The following is a 23,921-nucleotide window of genomic DNA, read 5'->3' as shown; positions in this document are numbered from 1 at the left end:
TTCTGACACCACTTTGTTGTGGGTGTTATTCCTAAAATAATTAACAGATAGGTTTGTTTGGTTAACCAGGATGCCTTTAATTGTTTTTCTTACATATTTTTTATCACTCTAAAGACCATATCGCCAGTCCTTGCCGGTGCTCTCCTTAGTATACAGTTAAAAAACCTCTTGTTCTCTCTTTTGGTGGAAGGTTGGAAAGAGTAATCTCGGGCTCTCACTTCACTCCAGCCAATTCACCTCAGAAAGAAACAAGAATCCTAGATCAAGGCAAAGTGGTTTTCTCTAGGAATAGCAGGAGAGGTAAAGGGGAGTGCTCATGAGGGTAGTGTGGAGGACTCCAATATATATATGGTGGGAAGCGCATGCCGTAGCACTGTGCACAAGTGAATTTATAGAGGCAAGTCAAAGAAACCCACAATTCCCCCTTAACCCTTCGTTATATTAAGCGCCACCCCATCCTTTCTCACCCTTTCCCTGCCCTTTCGGATCTATCTTGAATAAAGAATGACTGTACCTTCTACAGCCACGCTCCTCCAGGACCGTGGTAAGATCTGGTAGTGTCTCTCGAGGTCCGCTGCGGTTCCGCCGTCCTGTAGTCCTCAGGTTCTGCCTCTTTTCTCTCTCGTATTCAACAGTCCTCAGGTCCCACAGCTTCTTTCTCTTGCTTCCCGTTCTCAGTCAACTTCTTCATCTGGATTCTCCTTAGTTCCATGCCCTCCTTCCCTTGCTGTTCCCCTTGCTTCCCCTTTTGACCTAGTGGTACCCGGAAATAGTCCTCACTTCCTAGAGTATGGAGGTTTAAATGTACCCCTGGGGCATGAAAGGATGTCGCTAGTTTGATCTGAAACACTGCTCCAGGTCAGGACTGTCATGGAAATTCTGTGACACACCCTTGTTAAGTTTCCTAATTGGCCGCTTAACTGTGATAAATTTCTCACTCTTTATATTCATTCCGTGGCTATAGGCTGGCTCTTCCCAAGCATACTTCCTGTGCTGGGCTCCTTTCCCGTCCTCGGTGACGTGCAAGATCCTGTGAGAGGATGCGAGAAATCACTATCACCTGTTTTAGCTGTCGTCTTGGATTAAGCGCAGTCTATTTACATCACGTCCATCATGCAAAATATTGCTTGGCTTTGCGAGTTTCCTGCCACAAGAGGGAGGCCCCTGTATCATCCTCCCTGAGCCCCTTACATTGAAATTCTGGACAACCTTGGTTTTGGTGCCCTGTTTTGTAGGTAGCTGTCTCTGCCAGTCTATATTCTGCACTTCCCTGTCTGGCTGTGTACTGTGGTTCGGCATTGTTTGTTTCCTCCTACACTTCTGCTCTACGGAGAGTGATGGTGGCATCCCCTTTTTCTAAAAATCCTTATCTTTACTGCTAAGGATACCACAATAATTACCTGCGACCTTCCTGTATAAACCGGAATCAAGGTAGGTCAGTGCACTGAACCTCACCTCTCGAAAAACAACAGAGTATCCTGCCGGCACATTGTTGATGGGAAATGTTTTTTTATATACATACTGTATGGTTCTCAACACTGCCATATTGCCTGGATAAGGGGTCCTTTCTTCCCTTGAATACATGAATGTCAGTTGTAACTACAGCATTTGCTATGCTGTACAATTGTGACACCTGTGACCTTTAAATAAGGTAATAGCTCTTGCTCAATGTGCATTGTCTCCACTTGCCAACTGTTGCTAAAAGTGTGATTAGGTATACCCATGATTATAACAGTATCCTCTGTATTTTTCTGTGCATGGTCTGTATTGTGTTTTGCGTGATGATAACCACCAATGTGATCCAACTCTGGTCCAGATCAGGCATCCCTTTAACCCATCCCGGTATTCGTATTGCCCAGCGATTGGAACTTTCCCTCTCTTATTCCATAAACCGTCTTTCCCCTGGGGAGTACTATCTGATGCTTGTATTAAACTTGACAAGAGCGTTAGGGGTTGGTCAACAGGAGACTGGGCAGACTTTCTTCGCTTCCGCAGATACTGTACTTTCTTGTGAGTGAATTGTGACAGTTATGACCTACGGAACCAGGCAGGCCACCAACCAAACTCTAAAAGTGGCCCTTAATCTGTTAATCCATTTTGGATTTGATGGCATTACATGGCTGGCCCTAAGTTAAAATTAAGTGATCCTGAGTGAAGATCCTTTGTGAATACTCACAATATTGGTCTAATACAAGAAACGTGGTACCTCATCTATATTTATTGATGGATATTTTAATTTTAGGATAGCAGCTACACACAGTATAAAATGGGTCCCCTTTGGTTGACTGATATTTTTAATCAAGATCCAACTAAATTGTATAATTGAGAAGGTTGATACAAACTGCACGTGTCTGCAGTCCCAAACAGTTTGATTTATGAACAAACTAAACTCTATAAATTGAGAGGGTTGCTACAAACTGCATGGGCCTATGGTCCCTATTTGTAAACTTTCCAATTTGGGCATTATTAGCAATTTAGAAATGTTATAGCAGGAGCAACTCCAAAAACAAAGAATCTCCCAATTTATAACTTCTTGATATGCTACTAGATAAGCCTATCCTGTTTTTTTCTGCTTTTGATAGCTTGAGACTTCAACATTACTTTTGAACTAATTAGCCTTTCCCAGGATCTTCAGGTGGAGGTGGATCAATCCTGGGGAATTGCAAAGCTATTGATATCAACCCTGAAACATTCAAATATTTTATCAGAGCAAATGAATACATGTTTTTTTTATCTCAGGTGCTTTGTGCTTACAATGGGTGTTTGGCATCCAACGTACTTATGCCCCCTACTTACAAAAAGAGGTCACTTGAGAAGTAATATTGCTCATACTACACTCCATGTGTGTGACTAGCAATATTCAGTTGATATGGTATAGAAAACCTACAGAGTGACCATGAACCATTAATTCTAACATTAAAAACTGAGTCATATGATACCACCAAGGTCGGCCATGTCACTCATCTCGATACTACTAATACATGTTTTGCAAACAATCTAAGACAAGTAAAATGGGGCTCAATATTAGACTCTGCCAAACCTGACTCTCCTCAGCATTTTAAGTGACTATACCAACCTATTTTAAATTCAAAGCTGTAATTAACAGGTTAAAAACACTGCTTTGCAAAATGCAGGTTAACCTTCCAAGATGTTTGATTATTCAAATTTGTGAGCAGCAGAAAACACACAGATCGCTTTAGCAAGTGTATTAACAACCGAAGCAATTTATTGGAAGCAATAATCTCAGAGACCTGGATGCACATAGATTATCAGGTGCCTCAACCAGCCCCCGCAGAAGGAGCCTCAATCCCCTAAACGTGCCTGCCAATAGTTACAGTTGCCTAGCAGATGTAGCTGGGAAGACTCCTCAGTGGTCAATCGTGCTATTGTGGTTAACTAAGGATGACCAGGATGTGACAGTTCAAATTGTGTTTCTGCATACTCAGCCTTTCATTCGTCGCGGGGGAACTAAATAAGCACCACAGAGTTGGGTGCTCATGAATCACATTTACACTGTTACTAAACTGCATGAATATTACAAAAAGTGTTAAGTAGAGTTAAGTAGAACCACATGTAAAGTTATGCAAGTGTCTGTGTTTATGTTTCTATATATGTACATCTCACTTTTCAGATAGGCTGAGCCTAACCTTTGGATTTCACATCCTGTAAAAGTGACAACCCTAACCTGTGCCAAATCCGTCAACTTTCTGGACATAGTTCCAAAGTGGCGAGGTCATCCAGTCAAGTGATTTGTTTCTCTCCTCTATAATGGTATCTTTGGTTAAGGGAAATCATGAAGAAGGTCGAAAGCAGAGGCAGGTCACACGGGTGGATGGCAACAATATGCCTTCTTTCTTCCACATCTCCTAGAATTGGACCGACAACCCTCTATTATCTAGCTAACGCTACAGTTGGGGGGCGGGGGGGGGGTGATAACAAACAACATTCTGATTGTATATGGACCATTTGCTGGCTGCACAGTTTAGGGCAGAGTCAAAGAAGTCTTTGCTGTCTCTGTGTGATGGCACTGAAAAACCGCAAACAGGTGAGACAGACTGGGTAGGCAGAGCCATGGAAACAGCCTAACCCGGAGTCTGGATGGCATAGTCTTGGGGTGATTTGATTATCAGAGACTATTGTTCAGGTTGCAGACAGCAGTTAGAGCCGGTGGAATAACCTGTGGCCACCCCACCTCCTAAGTACTGTATCCATCTGAAGGGTGTGCTGCATGTTCTGTAGTCCGTGCCCCCAGCGAATGGTAAGCAGCATGGCCTATGGCTATATGGTGTTAGTCATTCTCATAACGTGTATAGCGCCGTACGAAGTAATATGATTTTCATATGTTTTTCCCTACCTGACTGTGGCTTGGTAAGAGGCAGTAGAAATATAGCCCTCACTGTGGCTTCTCGGGTACACCTGTGTGTTTGGGGCTCCCACACTAAAGGTACAAACACTCTTGGCAGAAAGAGAGAGGAGGTAGTTGGGGAATTTACCTGTTCTATCCTTCCTTTTGCACCACTGGTCTGTTGACAAAGAGCTTTTGGTATCCGAAACACAAGTACGGCAAAGGCAAGAGGAGAGGCAGGTGAGGGACCGAAATTGAAAGAGGAAGACGGGAAGAGAATATAGGATAGAAGGGAAGATGCAAAGAAGAGCAAGCCATTGAAAGGTAGGTGGTCTATTGATCGTTTCCAAAAACAATTAAAAAAATCATGTGTGAAGCTGAGGGCAAAATAGTACCACCAACTGCCTTTACTTCCTCTGGAATAATTTCATAATCACGTGTATTTGGAAAAAGTGAGAGAACCTAATGTCCATAATGTTCCCTGAAGCTCCCGAGTTAGAGATTCCTGAGACAAATGTTTCTTGACCATCTGACAAAGTAGTTTTCATATGATATTCACTACCCATTTTGGTAATGTATTATTTGTTAAAGCAGATCGTTTCGTTGTTGAGGAATCTAGTTTACTACTGGCTGTTGTATTTCAATTGATAATGTTAGTGATGATTATTTTTTAAATAATCTGCGCCTGATATTCTGCACAACAAACATGCATTCTATCTATGCCTTTTGCCGATCCCCTATCTGTACTGGGCCTTTTACACTGCTTGGGTGCATAGGTTCTGAGACTTGTGTATCTATTCTCTGTCAGCCTTGGCCAGACTACATTCAGATAGATGAGGACCTAATTGCACTACTAAACATATGAGCTATACACATAGTAGGAGGATTTACCATCTGTGCCAATACATGATTCAATTCAATGTGTAGCTCTTGGTAAAATAATAACCTTTTTTCTCTTCTGGCCAACTAGTTTCAACTAGTAAATTGTGAAATTATCGCACTATAATTTAACACGTCTTGTTAACCCTGTTTCAAATTTAGCAACTCATAATGTCAAGAAGGACTATATGACTTCTATCGAACAACTTCTGCATCTGATCACAGAAGGCTGACAAATAGTTTAAGGAAAGATTATTTCTCTCCAATAATGGAATAGTACAATTCACAGTATTCCAACTTAAATATGACAAAACAGAAACTACTTTAGTTTGATAATCTGGAAAAAGTGCAATGGACGCTGATTAAGGAATAATGCAAACTTCTTTGGATCTACATAATAGCTTTCAGGAGGTGAAAAGGTATGATAGAAGTCACTATTGATAATATGAAACAGACTAGATCACTGACATTATATCTGAACCAAAAATATCATGTGGACAGGATATTGTGTCAAAAATATTGAGGATCAAAATATCGTGAAGTTAAGTGCAAATAGCTACGTATACATTTCCTATTCCTAACTCCAAATCTTCGTACCGTGAAGATTTATATATATATATATATATGTATATATATATATATATATATATCACCGGGGTACATAGGAGGTGTTATATATAGTAAAGCTTTACTTACCTATAGAAACCTATCTTCGCAATATTTTTGCCCTGAATTTTCTTCACGTAAAATGTTGTCCCAGGATATATTTGGTTCCGATATTCTGTCTAAACACCAGACTTACTAGCTCAGAGTTGAGGTGGTAAACCCAACGACCTGTGTTTTAGGATCTGAACGCAATCACTCTTTACTAGTGCCTTTCTTTTCAGTCAGTCACATAATACCTATCACTTGTTTAACTGTGCTTAATTCTCACTGCAGACATTATTGAACTGATCTCATGATCTGGTTTGATTTAAATATCTAGTATTTGAAACATAGTGGTGTCACAATCCATCAATCAGGTGGGATAGGAAATCTCGCAGAAAGCACTAACCTTATACTTTGGGTCAAAGGAAAGCAATGCACTGTTCCGTCCCTCACCGTGTCCACACTAACCACACAAAATAAAAATATGCTGACCAAATTATAGAAATTTGGCAAAGGAAGGGGATGAGAGAAAACAGGGAGTGGACACGAACACCATGATTTATCTCTCTTCTTAGTACCGACAGGCACAGATCAGGGTGGATGTCTAGAGGTACGATTTGATATCTAAATAATCTGTCATAAAGGTACTGAATCGAACCTTGACCGGCTCTCTCTGTTCTTGTATCTGGCTTATGTTTTTCAAAGTGAAGCAATACAATATTTAAATAATTTTATATGTGTGTTTATATATATCTATATATATTTGTGATTGTGTTGTTATTAGGGGTGTAAGAAATCTGTGTTATTCGCTTTTGTGTAATTACACAAAATCTTAGCAAAATTAGATATATTTACGTCATGACACATAAATCCAGGATTTAGGCCACCATTTATGCCTATATTTTTTAGCAATATGTTTCCAAGCACCAATTTTTGATGCAAGAAAGCATTCCCCTCTACAAAAATAAAAGCAAACTTTAAATTTAATTTAAAATAGTTGAAAACGTATTTGTTTTCAAAACACAACTTGATGCTCAGAATGCTTCCCGATACTGCCAAACTGTTCACCAGCAATGGAAACAACTGTTCTTCAAACAAATTCACAAATCCAAATAGGAAGGTTCTGACTGCAGCAACATTGTAAGATGATTATCTAGCATAGGCAGCATAAAGCACAATGTACATTATTCCCAATGTTTCAACTACCATCTCCAAACAATATGAGAGTTAATGAATTCCTTGGGAAATATAGTTTCACTATTGGATGCTGTTGCATAGTGCCTTCTCAACAGGTGCAAAACCTTTCGCCGTGCAATGGTAACACTTCGTGACCACCACCAGACAACCCATGAAATGAACTTGACACCAGTACATTTGGAGTATTACATTCATGCGCCTGCTGAGCCATGAGCAGTAATGTAGGAAAGTGGGTTATTAGTAGGTGGAATATTTACCCTCAAATAGTATTAATACCACAATAATTAATAGGTATGGGCAAGTCTCAGTAAATTAATCCATGCTCAACCGTAGGTAGCTTAGAAAACGAGTAGTGAAGCTTAACTTAGGAGACTGGTATGTGTAATACATTTAATACCAAAACAGTAAATAAGTAAAAGCCACAACACAATAAAAATCAAACACCAACTTATATATAATGGAGAATATTTTTACCTTCAAAACAACACCAAAATGACAAAAAGCCAAAGTAGGGAACCAGTGATATGAATTTTTAAGGATGAAATAAGAAATTGTGCTTTCAAGCAGCAAAAAGCTTAAAGCGCCAATCAGGTCCATCTGGTCATGTTGGACCAGGGCAAAGTCAAAGGTTTAGGCAGACCACGATAAAGCGTGGGTCAGATAGGCTGAGGGCTAGGTCCGGGTCAAAAGTTTACCTTCGGACTAAGGTCCTGATTTAGATATTGGTAGGCAGTTTACACTGTCACAACAGTGATGGATTTTCTGTCCTTTGAAAAAATAAATCACATAGGGTATAATGGGATTTAGATTTTGGTGGACGGGATATCCATCACTGTTGTGACGGAGAACCTCATCTGCCAATATCTAAATCAGGCCCTTAGTCCTCGGGTTCCTTGGATCTGGAATCAGATTCAGCAACAGTGGCCTGCTGCAGTGTGATGCTTCGGTGAGCCTCTGGGAATCTTTGTCCTTGATGATGATGGCAAAGAGCTCCGGAGCTTTCAGTGGGACAAACCAGGGCGGTCAGGCTGATTCACAATTTGGAGGCAGCTTAACTCTCGATGCCCAGGCAGTCTTCCCCAGGAGCTTTTCTGCAAAACGTTGCAGAAAGTTTCAAGTCATTTACATCTTTTTGGTTCTGCGTTCCTTTGGGGAAACAAATGTCCACTAGTTCGGGCCAAGGGTTCAGAGACTGGATTGTCTTGTGGCGGTTACGACTCAATTTCCAACAACGCCACCTGCACAGTCCATGAAAATCACAGTTGACACTGGTCAGCTGGGCTGTTCCTCTATTTTGGCTTTTGCAGGGGACTTTTTCCAGCTCTGTTGTGCCTGTTGCTGACAAGGAATCCGCTTCTTTCTCTTTTGAATCAGACATAATCTTTTCTTGCTGGAGCCTGGTGAGTGCAGCAGGTGCAGCCTTTCAGAGTGCAGGCCTCCTATGGTGCATTCCAGGGATCCAGCAGGGCAGTCCTTCCCTTCTGTTGTTCCAGGCAGTGGTCTGGTGAGCTCCTGTAGCTCTTCCATATTTATCCCCCATTCTGGTCTAGCAGGAGGGGAGTACACCCTATCCAATAGGGATAAAGCTACCTTCTTCTGCTAAGACCACTTCCTGCGAAGTGTGACATATTTCTGACCCAAAATGCGCTATTCTCCCAAAAATCTAAATGGATAAAATCTCTCCTTAGTGTGAGTGTCTATGTAACCCAAACCATAGGTGTGGCTATCAACTGACTAGACCCCCCTTCCAGCCCCTTTCCTAATCTATCTAGGGGGCTCCCATCTGGCCGCTAATCAAGAAAGTGGGGGCTGACCTAAGTCCTATGGCATCTGCTCTCCTGGTTTTGAAATACAGCTTATCTCCCCAGCCCTCTTCCTCTCCCTGTCTTCTCCAGGAAGCAAATCTCCTCCCACCGAATGGCTGTTCTGTTGCAGCCCTAGGCCTTTTTACACCTACACAGGGAGCAGCTCAGTTCAGGCTGTCAAAAGCTGACCAATCAGAAGATGCTGTCACTGGCCTTTTTTAGGTAACGTCTGGTTAGTAACCTCTAAAACTACTTTCCTGTAATAGTTAAATTAAATCCAACTTTGAGAAGTTGTTGGATTTAATGTGACCATCAATTTGATACTTTGAATGGTATTGCTATCTGTTAGAAATTGGGTCTTTGGTTGGCAGTCAGGTTACCCCCTGTCCAAGCAAGGACCCTCACTCTAGTCAGGGTAAGTCACGCACAATCCAAATTATCCTGTGCCCACCCTCTGGTAGCTTGGCACTGAGCAGTCAGGCTTAACTTAGAAGGCAATGTGTAAAGTATTTGTGCAATAAATCATGCAATAACACAATACAGCACCACAAAAATACACCACACAGTGTTTAGAAAAATATATAATATTTATCTGGATATTTGTAGGTCAAAACAATAAAAGATGCAATATGAATTTGTAGAGATATCACTGAAAAGTGATATAAAAGTGTCTTAAGTCTCTAAAAAGCAAACAAAGTCTCTCTCAAGCACAAAGTACCTGGGTTGGAGTGGTAAATCTCCGCAAAGGGTCGCAGAGGAGGAGATGCGTGGAAAAATGGTGTGTGCGTTGTTTTCGCCCCTTCACACACAGACTTGCGTCGTTATTTTTCACGCGGGGAAGACGTGCGTCGTTTCCCGGCGCGCGGACAGGTCTCCTCTGTGGGTCGCGGGATTACCAGATGTCCCGGGGTTTGTGCGTGGAATCCTGGGCTTGTTGTCCGGCTGCGCGTCGTTCCGGTGGGCTGTGTATGGAATTTTCTCACTCGTGGCAGGCGTCGCGTCGATTTCCTCTCTGGAAGTCCGGCGGCGTTGTCCAGGCGGGCCGTGCGTTGAAGTTCCGGTCGCACCGCAGGCGTCACTTCGATCTTTTCCTTGCAGGGTCTAGTGGCGTCTTTCCGGATCGGCGTGCAGTGAATTTTTCACCGCAGAGCAAGCTGTGCGTCAAATGTTTCAGTGCACAAGGAGTCCAGTTGAAAGATGGAAGTCTTTTTGGTCCTGAGACTTCAGGGAACACGAGACAAGCTCTATTCAAGCCCTTGGAGAGCACTTCTGCAGCAGGGCAAGGGTTCAGCAAGGCAGCAGGCCAACAGCAAGGCAGCAGTCCTTTGTAGAAAGCAGTCAGGTGAGTCCTTTGAGCAGCCAGGCAGTTCTTCTTGGCAGGATGCAGGTTCTGGTTCAGGTTTCTTCTCCAGCAAGTGTCTGAGGTGGTAGGGCAGAGGCCCTGTTTTATACCCAAATGTGCCTTTGAAGTGGGGGAGACTTCAAAGAGTGGCTTAGAAGTGCACTAGGTCCCCTTTCAGTTCAATCCTGTCTGCCAAGGTCCCAGTAGGGGGTGTGGCAGTCCTTTGTGTCGGAGCAGGCCCTCCACCCTCCCAGCCCAGGAAGACCCATTCAAAATGCAGATGTATGCAAGTGAGGCTGAGTACCCTGTGTTTGGGGTGTGTCTGAGTGAATGCACAAGGAGCTGTCAACTAAACCTAGCCAGACGTGGATTGTAAGGCACAGAAAGATTTAATTGCAGAGAAATGCTCACTTTCTAAAAGTGGCATTTCTAAAATAGTAATATTAAATCCAACTTCACCAGTCAGCAGGATTTTGTATTTCCATTCTGGCCATACTAAATATGGCCTACCTACTCCCTTCAGATCAGCAGCTACCACTTCAACAATGTATGAGGGCAGCCCCAATGTTAGCCTATGAAGGGAGCAGGCCTCACAGTAGTGTAAAAACGAATTTAGGAGTTTTACACTACCAGGACATGTAAACTACACTGGTACATGTCCTGCCTTTCACTCACACAGCACTCTGCCCTAGGGGTTACCTAGGGCACCCATTAGAGTTGACTTATATGTAGAAAAAGGGGAGTTTTAGGCTTGGCAAGTACTTTTAAATGCCAAGTCAAGGTGAAAGTGAAACTGCACACACAGGCCTTGCAATGGCAGGCCTGAGACAAGGAAAAGGGGCTACTTAAGTGGGTGGCACAACCAGTGCTGCAGGCCCACTAGTAGCATTTAATCTACAGGCCCTATGCACATATAGTGCACATTACTAGGGACTTATAAGTTGCTTAAATAGTTCAATTGGGTATGATCCAAAGTTACCATGTTTAAAGGGAGAGAGCATATGCACTTTAGCACTGGTTAGCAGTGGTAAAGTGCGCAGAGTATAAAAGCCAGCAAAAACAGTGTCCAAAAAGTGGAGGGAGGCAGGCAAAAAGTTAGGGGTGACCACCCTAAGGCATGTCAGGTCTAACACTAGCTATCTCCAATGGAAAGATAGACCTTAATATATTTAATAAAGCCTTACACATGATAGCGTATGGAGAAAGCAGCACTACAGCAGGGAAAACAATGTTGGCTGTTTTCCCTTACCAGGATAAATAAAACATATTTTATATTGTCCCTGCTTTTATAACAATGCATCCTACTTTTGAGGCACCTAGGGCAGACCTTAGGGGATACTTATAAGTCATAAAAAGGTAGTTTTGGACTTTGGAAGTACCTTAAATTCCAAAGTTGAATTGGGACATAGTTTTATTTTAAAACAAGCCATCAAGCAAGCCTGGCTTTAAAATGATACCAGTCACTACAATAGTGCACACTTAAGTGCATTAAGTCCAATGAAGTCTCTAGAGCTACATGCCCTATGATATACTAGGGACTTTTAAGTAGGTTGTCTTTGTCAGTTAGAATTATACCAAAAGCAATGTACCTTTAAAGGACAGCGCTTTGACCCTGGGCCTGGTTAGCAGCGTCCAGGACACTTTCAGTAACCACCATCATCAGTCAGAAAATAGGGGTGGATCAGGGCAAAAAGGATGACTTTCCTACACACCCCACCCCCACCAGATAAAAGGTGATGGGCAACTAACTTACAACCTGGTAGACCCAATCATTTGAACGGAAAAACCTAGAAAGTCATCTGCATTGGCTTGGGCAGTCCAGGGTTTGTGTTCCACTGTAAAGTCCCTTCCCTGTAGGAAAATGGACCACCTCAAAATTATTGGGTTCTACTCACTCATCTGCATAAGATGAGAGGTCTGTGGTCAGTTTCAACGCAGAAATGAGTACTAAACAGGTTTGGTCTCAGTTTCTTCACGGCCCGGACCACAGCAAAGGATTCCCTCTCAAAGGCACTCCACCTTTACTCTCTGGGGAGTAGTCGCCTACTAATGAAGGAAACTGATTTATCTTCATTTACTTTGGCCAGCACTGCCCCATCCCTTGCTCTGAAGCATCTGTCTGGACAACAAACTCCTTATTGTAGGAGTGGTGCTGAACACATAGGCTACTTCAGAGTGTCAAAGGCCTGCTGACACTCTGGGGTGCAAATGAAATTTTTAGGCTGCTACTTTGAGATATGTTCTGTAAGGGGAGTCACAATGGAGAGTTCCTCACAAACCTCCTGTAATACCCTGTCGGACCAAGAAAGGCCCTGACTTGTGTCTGGGTCTTAGGAGCTTCCCAATCCAGAATAGTCTGGATCTTGGTTTGGAGAGGTGGTACGTGGCCTCCACCTACAAGGTGGCAAAGGTACACCACTGAGCGTTGCCCTAGCTGGCATTTGCTTGCCATGATAGCCAGACCCACCTGCTGCAGGGTCTGAAGCACTTACCTCAGGTGGACCAGGTGCTCCTCCCAGGTAAAACTGAATACAGCTACATCTTCCAGGTAAGCTGAACTGAAAGTTTCCAACCCAAGACAGGACTCTGTTTACAAACCTTTGGAAGGTGGCAAGTGCATTTTTCAAGCCAAAGGGCATCACTTTGAACTGAAAGTGGCCGTCTGGGGTGGATAATGCTGGCCTCTCCTGTCAGTGGTGTCTGGTGAAGTTTGAGAGTAGCAGGGTTGGAGTTGGGCAGGAAGGTTCACATTAAGGGTGCATGGCTTTTTTGATAGGCCAGTCTTGATTCCCATTGCAAACCATTTTTTTAAAGAAATTGAAAACAATTGTGCTTTTTACAGGATATTTTTTAAATAAAAAGCATACAAAATAAAAGCTGTTTTTATCCCAGTTGTTTTCATTACTTTGGCAGATGTTTGTTCTGCAGCATAAAAATGCCAAAGGAAATTAGCAACCAATTGAGCACACCAATAATTGTGATGAACAGAAGCAGAAAAATCACAGCTGAAGTAAAAGGCTTCTGAAATACAAGGTTTTATTATTATTATTATTATTAGCTTTATTCAGATGCATCAAACAACCATAAAAGCACAGCAATATTAAAATACAAATGCAAACACAAACATGATCCACATATGAATGAATAAAATGATTTAAAAACATAAAAACAATATGCATGTAAATATAAATATGAAATATCCATTAATCATAAAATCACAATCATCACTAATTATTATAGGACAAATATGATGCAATATTAGATCCCATAGAACATTTCATCCACAAACAATATACACCAATCAATAGGTAGGTAAACCTAGTACAGTACTTGATACGGGTTTTAATTAGCAGACAAACACAACCTGCACCTAACTCTCCAAGCATTCATCAGGTATTAAACAGGGCAAAAACTAGCCAACCTCTAGTATCACTTTTGAGGATCCTCAAGGTAAATCTCAGCTGTCTAGATTCAAGAGCTCAGGCGATAGGTAACAAAATAGTCCTCCCGATTTTTGTATAGTAAGAGCAAAAAAAAAAAGAAAATGGTCTTCAGTTTCTTCAGAATTAAACAGAGTGGACATTCTGGGCGTGGTTGGGTACTTGAGACGTTCTAGCTACTGCAGAAACTGTTGAATGGCAGGATACTGCACCTAAATTTAAGACACAAAGATTTGGCTTGAGGGGGTTCAATCATACTCATAAAGTCCTCATAGCACATTTGGTCTTTAAATATCAAAAATCTCCCAGTCAAGCTCCCTGTATTAGCCTTCTGCAATCATAAGTTGCACTTATGGGCTCAAAACCTTCCTTTTAGGAGCACTCTAGAATTGTTACAGATGTTGAGGGGGCTAATCCACAAATCACCCATAACCAAGACGCTGAGCCAAGATTTCATGTATTTCAACCAAGGGTTGCTATTGTGGCGACTGGAATCCAAAATTTCGGCCAGTGACTTGCAGTGGGAGTGGTGTTTTATTAGCCCATACTCGCATCAAATAATCCAGTGGGGTCGCAGAGCCTCAATGTGAGCAATATTACGCAAGCCAATGTCCAGCCATAATGGGGATAGGGGTGTATTCTGGGGTAAATCCACAACTGACCTCATAAATCTGTTCTCAACTTTTTCCAGCGCTCCCAGATGTTGAGTTCCTCAAAGCTGTGCACCCTAAAGCACAGCACTGACGCCTTTTGCCCGACAGATTTCAACAATTGCTCTAGCTGGTCTAAATCTGCATGTTTTCATATTAATAAAGCAAAGCAAATTTGTTGAAGGGACAGCTGGCTTTTGGCAAGCTGCAGAGACCATGCTATGAATGTGCAAGCCTTACCCCTAAGTAATCAAATTCTTGGACTTGCTCAAGGTACGTTCCATCCAGCATTACCTTACCATTAAAAGATTTGTGTGGCTTAAATGCCATGAACTTGTTTTATTAATGTTAATCTCTAAGCCAAAATCTGTACACAACTCAGACAATCTATTCAGGAGGTTCTGAAAACCTGCTGGTGTCCTTGTTATTAATAGAGTGTCATCAGCGTACACAAGTGATGCTACTGGATTAACAGCTAGCTCAGGGGGGTCTCCTTTACAATCGATAAGGGAATCTATACGGCCGTTAATATACAAGTTAAAGGCCAGTACACACTTTTGCCTGACTCCCCTCTCCATCTGAAATAGTCTGTAAGCTCCCCATTCTGGCCCCATCTAATCTGCGCATAGTGCAGTCTTGTGATAACCTGCAAAAGATATTTCGGATCACCCAACCAATCCTATATCTCCCAAAATTTCCATCCGGGAATGAGGTCGAAAGCTGCCTGTGGGTCCACAAAAGCCACCTACACATGTTCCCTTTAAAGTAACACATATTTATCTATATAGTATAAGCAGGAATCCAAACAATTGATCTATAGTACCAGTGTTTTCTCTAAATCCTGTCTGAAGAGGCAAGAGAATATTTTTTTCCTCTATCCAAACTAGTAACCTGTCTAACACATGTCTACCAAACAATTTTTGGGTAACATCTATAAGGCTTATGGGCCTGTAGTTTGCAGGATCAGATTTGTCACCGTTTTTATATACAGGAACCACCTCCGCTTCAAGCCATGTGTCTGAGATGTGTGCGCCTGCCCTGCAACTTTGTAAAGTGAGAAGGGCCTGGTTAGTGTCTTCAAGGCCGAAAGCAACAGATTTCAATTCCAGGGTTTCCGGGGACCCAAGGTTGTCTTGGCCTGGAATCCCTGTCATCCCCTTATTCCCATGATTCAAATCAGCATTTAGAGAAGTGCCTTTCTCATGCTTGCAGTTGTATATAGAAATCGTATTTAATTCTCTTCTTCACAGTACCTTTAGCCACAAGATGCAAAAAACAATTTTCTCTCATTATTGGCTGCCTGCAACAATTCTCTCCATTGCATATCTTCCCATTCCTTCTTTGCCTCCCTTTGAGCCTTTACATAAAGCTTTGTTTTGTAGGTAACCAATGATCTGCACCCAGATTTCAAAGCGTACATCATTTCCTTCCTGGTATCCTTGCAGGAGTCATTGTACCATTCCTTTTTGTTTGTGTGTAAACAGTTTCCCTTCCCCTTACCATCTGCTATATTATAAAAAGGGGGCATAATATTAATCAACAATTTGCAAAACAAAATAGTTGCAGTGTGGTATATGTCATCCCCACAATCCCTTAACTCAATGAGGGCATTTACTACCTCCCTGTAGATGCTAGCTACAACTCTTAATCATCGGCCATTTAACCCTCTTCCTACTGTTAGTTGTGAGAATGGGGTGAGCAGTAGCTGTTATCAAAGCAGCTCCAGTTGTGTGCTGTATATAGTCTATTTCCAGATCTATGACCAGAGCATTATGATCATTATCTAAGTTGTCGGTAATGGCCATGTCACTCATGTATCTCCAGAAAGGTAAATTTATTAGGATGTAATCTATTCGAGACCGGCAGTTAGCCCTCTTACATGTATGATTAAGATGTTTATCTGATTTAGAGCACCCATTACAGGTGGCGCAGACCATGCTTGAGTGTCATCCCAAGTCAAAGAGGAAGATCTTCCTGGAGTCATTCTGAAGTCATCTGATGACTTCAGCTGGGCTATTCCTGTAATGATCTGGTGAAGTCATCCAAAACCATTCTGAAGTATGTGTATAGGGCGAAATATTTAAATGAGATGACTCTAGAGTTATCAGTAAAACTACCCCAGGATGATGATCTGATGACTTCAATTAAAAGTGTGTGATGATCTCCTACTACTCTAGGAATACTCAGTGACAACTTCAGGATGAGAGTGGATTACTAATGGATGATTCCAGGACAGCTTTAGGATGAGTGATTGAGTGATGATTACTCAAGGATGATTATATGATAACTTAACAATGAGTGCAAATTAGTTCTGGATGATTTCAAGACAACTTTAAAACGAGTATGGATTACTACTGGATGATTTCCTGATAACTTCAAGACAAGCTTGAATTACTTGGGAAGATTTTGTGCAATAAGTGTAAATTATTCCAGGAGCTGTTGGGGATTATTCCTGAAAGAATAAATCTCAGCAAGGGTAATTAACTTGTTGAAGTTTGTTGTTTACAAGAACACACTCCGCAAATGTCACTTCCCATTCATGGTTCCTCAAGCAAAAGGTATGAACCCCCTTTTGCTTGTAGGTAAATCCTAGGGAGGTTACTGGGTCTATACCAAAAAGGGAAATGTGGTGGGATGAAATGCATCAGACAATGGCATAAAATGCAGCTGCAATAAAATGAGGTTCAAGCAAAAACAGACAAATATTCCGTATTTAAAAGACACCTGACAGCTTGCATCTTCATACTATGCTCCTTGGGTATTTCCTTCATTGGGGGTACAAGGTATTAACTAGAGGTTTTTGTGTTCAAATATGGTGACTTTTTCTGGCAAAAGACAGAAACAACTCATTAAAATGAAAAAATTCTTCAATGATGTGTGCACATTATATTTATTTAGGTAAAAAGCTACTTTGTCCCCAAAGCAACGCATGACGCTGTAGAAAATAATACCATTAACAATTATATAAAGAATCATTGAAGGAAAGAAATGCAATGCGCAGTTCCACAATCTGACATTTCATTACGCCTCTTTTAGAATTGCAGATTCTTGAGGCATGCTTCTTCCTCATGTTCTCTTCTCCAAGAAGAACCAGCTGTAAGCCATGCACAAAGAATTCTCATATCTGAAAAATAAACGCATACATTAGTAGCTTGCTCTCTACACTTTATTTTACATTTTTATGTAAGTAGTCCACTTTCAAAAAGAGCAAAGAAACCCCATGCATTGGACAGCGTGTAAGCTTGAGATAATATGGTTATAGTACAATCTACAGCCGTGCTCCTTTTTATGTTTCAAACTGTTTTTCTTCATAATCAAACAGAAAATGAGGGGTTTCAAGCGCTGCCAAATATGGATCCATAGTTTCAATTTTAAAATGTAAAGGTCAAGGGAGGAAGGAAGACGTGGGCTAAATTACAGATGATGAGAAGATGTGACATAAAGCAACTCATTAGGTTCCCAGAGTTACAAGCATTATGGGACACCAGAGGCTTTATTACCTAAAGCATCCCAGAGACACAAAAGACACCTACAGCCACTTCTCATGCCCATGTGGGCATTTTAGTATGACAAGAAGGGCAGAAGACCGTTGTGAAGCTCCTTTTGTAATGTTGGCCCTGCCAGTGCTATCATATGGTGTCATTCCCTCATTTAAATTATATTACCTTATAACCTCATGCAGTGAGGAAAATAAATTATCTCTGTTCCCAAAGTGCATTACTGATGTCAGTGCAGAGGCAAAGAGGCCGTCAGGAGGCATACTTGACTGTGCCTCCCTCTAAAAGGGCTTCCCAATGGATACCCCAGACATCCGCCTGCAAGGGGGTGAAGCCATTCACTGCACCTGAATGGAGGGGGAGCTCTGTTCCCTGCTTTCACTGTGAAAAAAACAAAGCAGCTGTTTCAAACAGCTGCAATGCCCTTTTCTAAACTGCTGTAATGGATGCTGTGCATTATATGTAATAGGGTGTACTGTACCCGTTTGCACCTGGCACACCTAATTAAAGGCGTCTAATGCTGCCCTAAAGAAGCTTTGGCCATTGACGTATGTTAACAACAATATACATGTTTGGTCTAAAATAGTTTCACCTGAAACATTTGCATTTTTAGCAATTAAACATCAATCCAGTGTACATCAGAAGAAGCTATTCTAATACAAAACCTTAATTACCTCTTTTCATAAATGCAGGCTCTTTTGGTTAAGGGGAGATTGAGCCCGAGAAAACCTTCATCTTGTTGGGCAGCCTTAACATCTTCAAACACACACGTGTGTTACCTTACATATACTGTAAAAATAAAAGTTGTGGTTTGTGATTAATGATTTATTGGCAGCTATACACAGCACAAGTAATGATGCTTAATATATTATCAGTCACTTACCTTTCAAAGACTCACTCAGCTTATAAAGCTCTCACTTCTCCCAGTAAGAATTAGCCTTCATCCATGGGACCAGCAATAGAATTGGTTCAAAAGCAGTCATTTCCATTAATAAATGGCAGTCATTTCCTTGAGGGAAAAAGCAAATAAATCATTATTATGGATATATATATATATATATATATATATATATATATATATATATATATATATATATATATAAAACATAAAACCTACTGGCGATTGCCAGTAGGTAGTTATCGTTAGGACCTAGTTTCCATAGATTGAGCGTTTTTTTACTCGCTTATATCTTTGTCGCTGTTTGACGAATCTTCACAAAATTTTTCCAAAAAGTGACGGAGAATCTTCTTGACGTGGGGAGTTTCAGGGTGATCTGTCAAGTGAGGACAAAGAAAAAGGAGGTGTCAAAAAAATGCATTTCCCATGTTAATTCCCACAGGAGCTTTGAACACAAAAACAGCCCGAACTGTGGTACGGATTTACACCAAATTTGGCAGAAAGAAAGCTTTCGGTATGTAGATTATGGCAGTACCTTGGTAGTTATTAAATGAATACCAAACTTGTATTTCTAAAGGTGCAGAACCTATATGGACCCGGAGGGAAAGCAAGGCCCTGATTGGCTGGACGCAAACTGGCAGAACAGTTTTATCCACCATTTTGTTTCTTGCATTGGCTGTGGGATGAAAAAAGAACAGTACAAAAACATAAGGGGTCAAGATAAAAGTATCCTGCCCAGATAGGGCACATAGAGGGACCCCTGGTGGGCAAACAAAATTGCCCAATATTTTTTTTCTGTTGGACTGCGGATTTGCCTGCGGATCTGCCGTGGGTCTCAGGGACACCCCCTGTTTAAATTTATGACAGATCTGCAGATCCAGAGAAAAATAATTGTTAAAAAAACTAAGAAAAAAAAAAAAAAACACAAACCCCATGCTGCGCATGGCCAAAGGATGGTGGTTGTACTAGTGGATGATGTTGGTTGTGTTGGAGTATTATGGTAGGTGTGTTGTAAAAATACGGGTTGTCGCCATAGGATGGTGGGGGTTTTCAGCATATGGTAGTGTGTGGACATGTGGTAGGTTTGCTGGCCTACTGTTGATGTAAGGATGTATGAGGGTGAGTATGTGGCCATATGAAGTTGCTTGTGTTGACTTAGACTGCTGTCTATGTGGTAGTTTAATGTTGGATAGGTTGTCATATGATGTTGGTTGTATATACCTATAATGGAGGATGCGTTGGAGAAAGACGGAGAATGTGTGAACATATGATAGTGGGGGAATGTGACGGAGGAGGGTGATTTTGAAGTATGATGGCTGTGTGCAAATACAAAAGTGGCAGTGTTGGTGTATGCTAGTGGTTGATGGATTACATAATCAGAGCAAATGCAGAAATGTGGAGAATATTGATGGCTGCAGAACTTTGTAAAGAGAAGGAAAATAGGCATAACAGGTGGGGCAATATCAGAAACATGCACACACCCGTGCTTTAGTAAACAAAACGTACTTGCCGTCAGGGCAAAGATCCACTTATGTAACTAATTTATCTAGAATCATTGATACAAATGCAGTGACATTGGTCAAAAATAAGCAGAGCCTCAAACGTTACAAAAGATGTGAAAATGAACATTTCAGGAAGGTTCAAGTCCAATGAATGTGCAGCAGGCACGATGGGGCCCAGACTCATGGCCTGCTTCTGGAACTTGCATCAAATGGCAGGGAGAATGGGGGTGAGGCACATATTCTCCTTACTGAAACCTGTGCTGATCCAGATCTCCCAGAGAAGGGTAAATTAGCTTTTCATATCAAAATTCAAGGCTCCCACAAGGAGAAAATTGTTGTCTGTGTGGGGGGAGGGGGGTGGTATGGCTCCTCAGCACAAAACCAGCCATTTCAAGTATAAAACGGTTGTGGAAAACAACAGCTGGGTGCACCCTAGCACAAGATTAAGCAGAAGGCCAGTTTCCAAGAGTGCTCAGAAAATGTAAAGGTATTACAATTAAAATCGTAGCCAAAAGGCACATGTATGACGGTGTTTATTAAAAGGAGGTGCCACTGAGAGCTGAAGCCAGTTGGAGCGCATTGTGACTGCTTTTATTTTGCTCTTTAACCCTTACATGTCAAGTAAAGTCTATGCTGCCCAAAATATCAGCAGAACCATAGATCTCCTCTTATCTTAAAAGTTGCAGCCTGAAACACAGCTTTCTGTGGCATTTTAGCATGTCCTCGCTCCCCTTGCCAAATACAAGGGGAATTATTATTTTGTCTAGCTGAAGCATCACTCTCGGGGGAGCAAACATCGACCTCTGCATCCAGACCACTTTCTTGAAAAAATATAAAATGGGTCCGCCGAAGCTGCTTTTGCCTGTGTTAAAAAATGCAATTAACTCACTCCATCTGGTGCTGAAAGAGAGCTAAGCTTAACAAATGGATACCTTTTTAAATAACAAAACACATTCATTGCTATAAAACACGTGTTTTGGGTGCGTTTCTGCCTTATTTTGGCTGTACCCCTTGAAATTCGTAACACAAACCAATCATAATACCATGCCCCTGCCCCGCAATCATTACCTGATACCTCCCAATGTAATAAACAAAATCTCAGATTATTTAATTTGTAAAGACTCTCCTCAGCAGTCAGGAAAACCGGGTCGTAGACCCACAAAGACGAGTAATCACCATCCTCTCTCGCTCTCAAAGGTCTCATTCTCAGGGGCTCTTACTTGCCCTCGGAATCACACCGTTAGCTAAACATGGCTCTACAACTGACGTACTTCCGGCCCCACCGGAAGTGTACGAGTAAAAAAAAATCTGCTCCGAAGTGCCTTCTTCACATAGCATTATGGGACATGTAGTTTTAATTGTAGGAGCGTGTGTAACCAATATAAATCCATGAAAAACGGGTCAGATAACGCTCAGGTGAAAATGACACAATTAGTCACTTGCTAAATGTTTTGCTTTGTTCTTATAGCAAACAGAGACGACTGTCAGCGTCTGAATGTTGCCAAAGGGGCTTCCTGCCACTGCAACAGCTCTCTCAGCGCTGCATCTGTAATTTTATTTAGCGCGTTTGCCTGATAACATTATATAAATATAAAGTATATAAAAATAACGTAAGCTTTTAGGGAAAACAAACTGGGATATGCGTATTTGTTTGGTGACCTGATCAGAACAGCCACATTTCCGCATTTAGCCAAATTGTACACCCTATGAAAATATTTTTTGTTTCAAAGGTTTTATAAAGAGCGAATTTTACATACAGCTTTGCAAGATCACCAGTTATATTACATAAGGTCACGTTTATTTTATTTTCCAGCACAGATGATTTGGCGATTTGCTCATACTCACCAGGTGTTGGGACTACGAGACTCGAGACGAGACTCGAACTGGGTTCCCCATTTCCAAAACCCGCAGTTCTGGACGTTGTGCCACATCTCTCACCTTTCATTTAGTGGACAACCTTGTTACTACATATACAAAAACCCTACTGGTCTTGTCTGCAGAGCGCATGACAAATTAATATTGCTTGATATATAGATATCAGTATTCTCATGGTATTGTAGCTGTGGAAAACAGCTCAAGTTAAAACGTACCTTTAACAGTTGTCAATGCAAGGCTATTTAGTGGACTAAAGTGAAACCTACGCAATAATGAAATAATGTTTTTTTAATCGGAAATACTCTTACTTGCGTTTTTACTTAACGTTTGCTTTTTTTGTTTGCAATTTTATATTTCAGAAACTCAACCCAAACGTATCTGCACCATTTACACGAGCACTAGTTACATTAAACAAAGACACCTTAGTTTTTATAGGCACGAGTGTGTTAAGTAATTTGGCCAGAATCACGGGTTGTTAAACAGACGCCGTGACCTGAACCGGATTCCCGAGCTCCAAAATCAGCAACTTTGGTTGTACGCCACATCCTTTGGTGTCCTGTAGTCATCTGATAGCTTAGATGATGCTTTGGCTTTTAGAGACAAGCTGGCCTACTGGCTCAGCTGGCGTTAAGCAATCAGTTTCCTGGCTTTCATATTTTTTTTGTATTAAATTAGTGCAAAGTATTCCTTATTTACATTTCCCATCCAGCCACCTGAGTGCATGACAATTATCTGGAAGAGACTGAAACCATACCTGTAATGTGCACATTTCATTTTTAGTATGTACACTAATGAATTCTTCCCATTGTGCCTTCACTGTAAGTCATCCAGCGCGTGTTTCCAAATCCCTTTGCCTACTCTTGTTTCTTTTTCAAAGGACATAAAATGTTGTCATCGTTCTTGTTTGGCCGATGCCTTTTGGAAATAATTCCAGCTGTACCAGTCTAAGCCTAGCAATTCTTCCAGACTCCCTTGAAAGTGTCTCCAGCATCCCTTGGTGAATGTTAAAAAAGCAAAGCACTGATTCCTTTAACAGTCCCAGAAATAACACCCAGGTCTGCACAAAGGAAAGCTTTGCACATTCAGATTCATCCAATCTCTGAATAAGGTGATTTTACCCCGTTCTAATGTTTTTAACTACTGAATAGATACTTATTTTGTCTGCTGCTGTTAAAGAATACCAACTTTCAAAAATCTAGGTCTGCTTGCCTACCCCAAATGTTGGTGTCTGTATATGAGTAAATAAACTGCAAATAACCTCAACATGGCAGAGGCACGTTCTCTAGTACTTACCTGCCGGTATGGTGGAATGTGCGCCCTCGTTCAGAGAAATTTAGAAGAGAGCCTCTGCCATTCTGAAACCTTTTAGTGACCTAGTGATGGTCTCTCCCAAAACCGAATACTACAAAGACTGAAATCATATGCTCCAAATATTTGTTATAAGAATACCTAACTAAAGTACATAAATGGGGAAATAACTACCTTACTCTTGGTCCAGGCCTTAGGACTCCTAAGAAAATTACTAAAAGACACAGTGGTCCTGAGACCTGGGGCCTTGAACGAGCATGAGCAAACTGGATTAGGTTACCAGGAGAATCCCTGTGTGCCTCACCACTACTGGGTGTGGCACAGCAAAAATAAAGTAATGCTATTATTTTAGGCTTTAAGATTGGATATGTAATTGGAGTGTAAGGGTTTGTTAGGGATACATAAAAGATTATTAAAAACAAACAACACAAACGTTTATACCATTATGGTAATTTATTGATAGTTAAATGTTACATTTTTTTATAAATTAGTGTAAAGGTACTAATAAATTAAATTAATCTTAATAATATAATAA

General features: G+C 41.3%; 1 long non-coding RNA gene across 1 annotated transcript; it reads right to left on the bottom strand.

The window, feature by feature from the left end:
* Window positions 1-17,191: 17,191 nt before the first annotated feature.
* Window positions 17,192-18,810, bottom strand: LOC138266603 (uncharacterized). Its single transcript, XR_011199571.1, has 3 exons — window positions 18,687-18,810; window positions 18,478-18,592; window positions 17,192-17,430 (listed from the first exon to the last, which is right to left on the bottom strand). It is a non-coding gene; the product is annotated as an uncharacterized lncRNA (long non-coding RNA).
* Window positions 18,811-23,921: the final 5,111 nt, after the last annotated feature.

This window comes from Pleurodeles waltl, chromosome 11 (genome assembly GCF_031143425.1).
Source record: "Pleurodeles waltl isolate 20211129_DDA chromosome 11, aPleWal1.hap1.20221129, whole genome shotgun sequence".
Lineage (NCBI taxonomy): Eukaryota > Metazoa > Chordata > Amphibia > Caudata > Salamandridae > Pleurodeles > Pleurodeles waltl.
The sequence above is the reverse complement of the archived record's forward strand: the minus strand, read 5'-3'. Positions and strand labels throughout refer to the sequence as shown.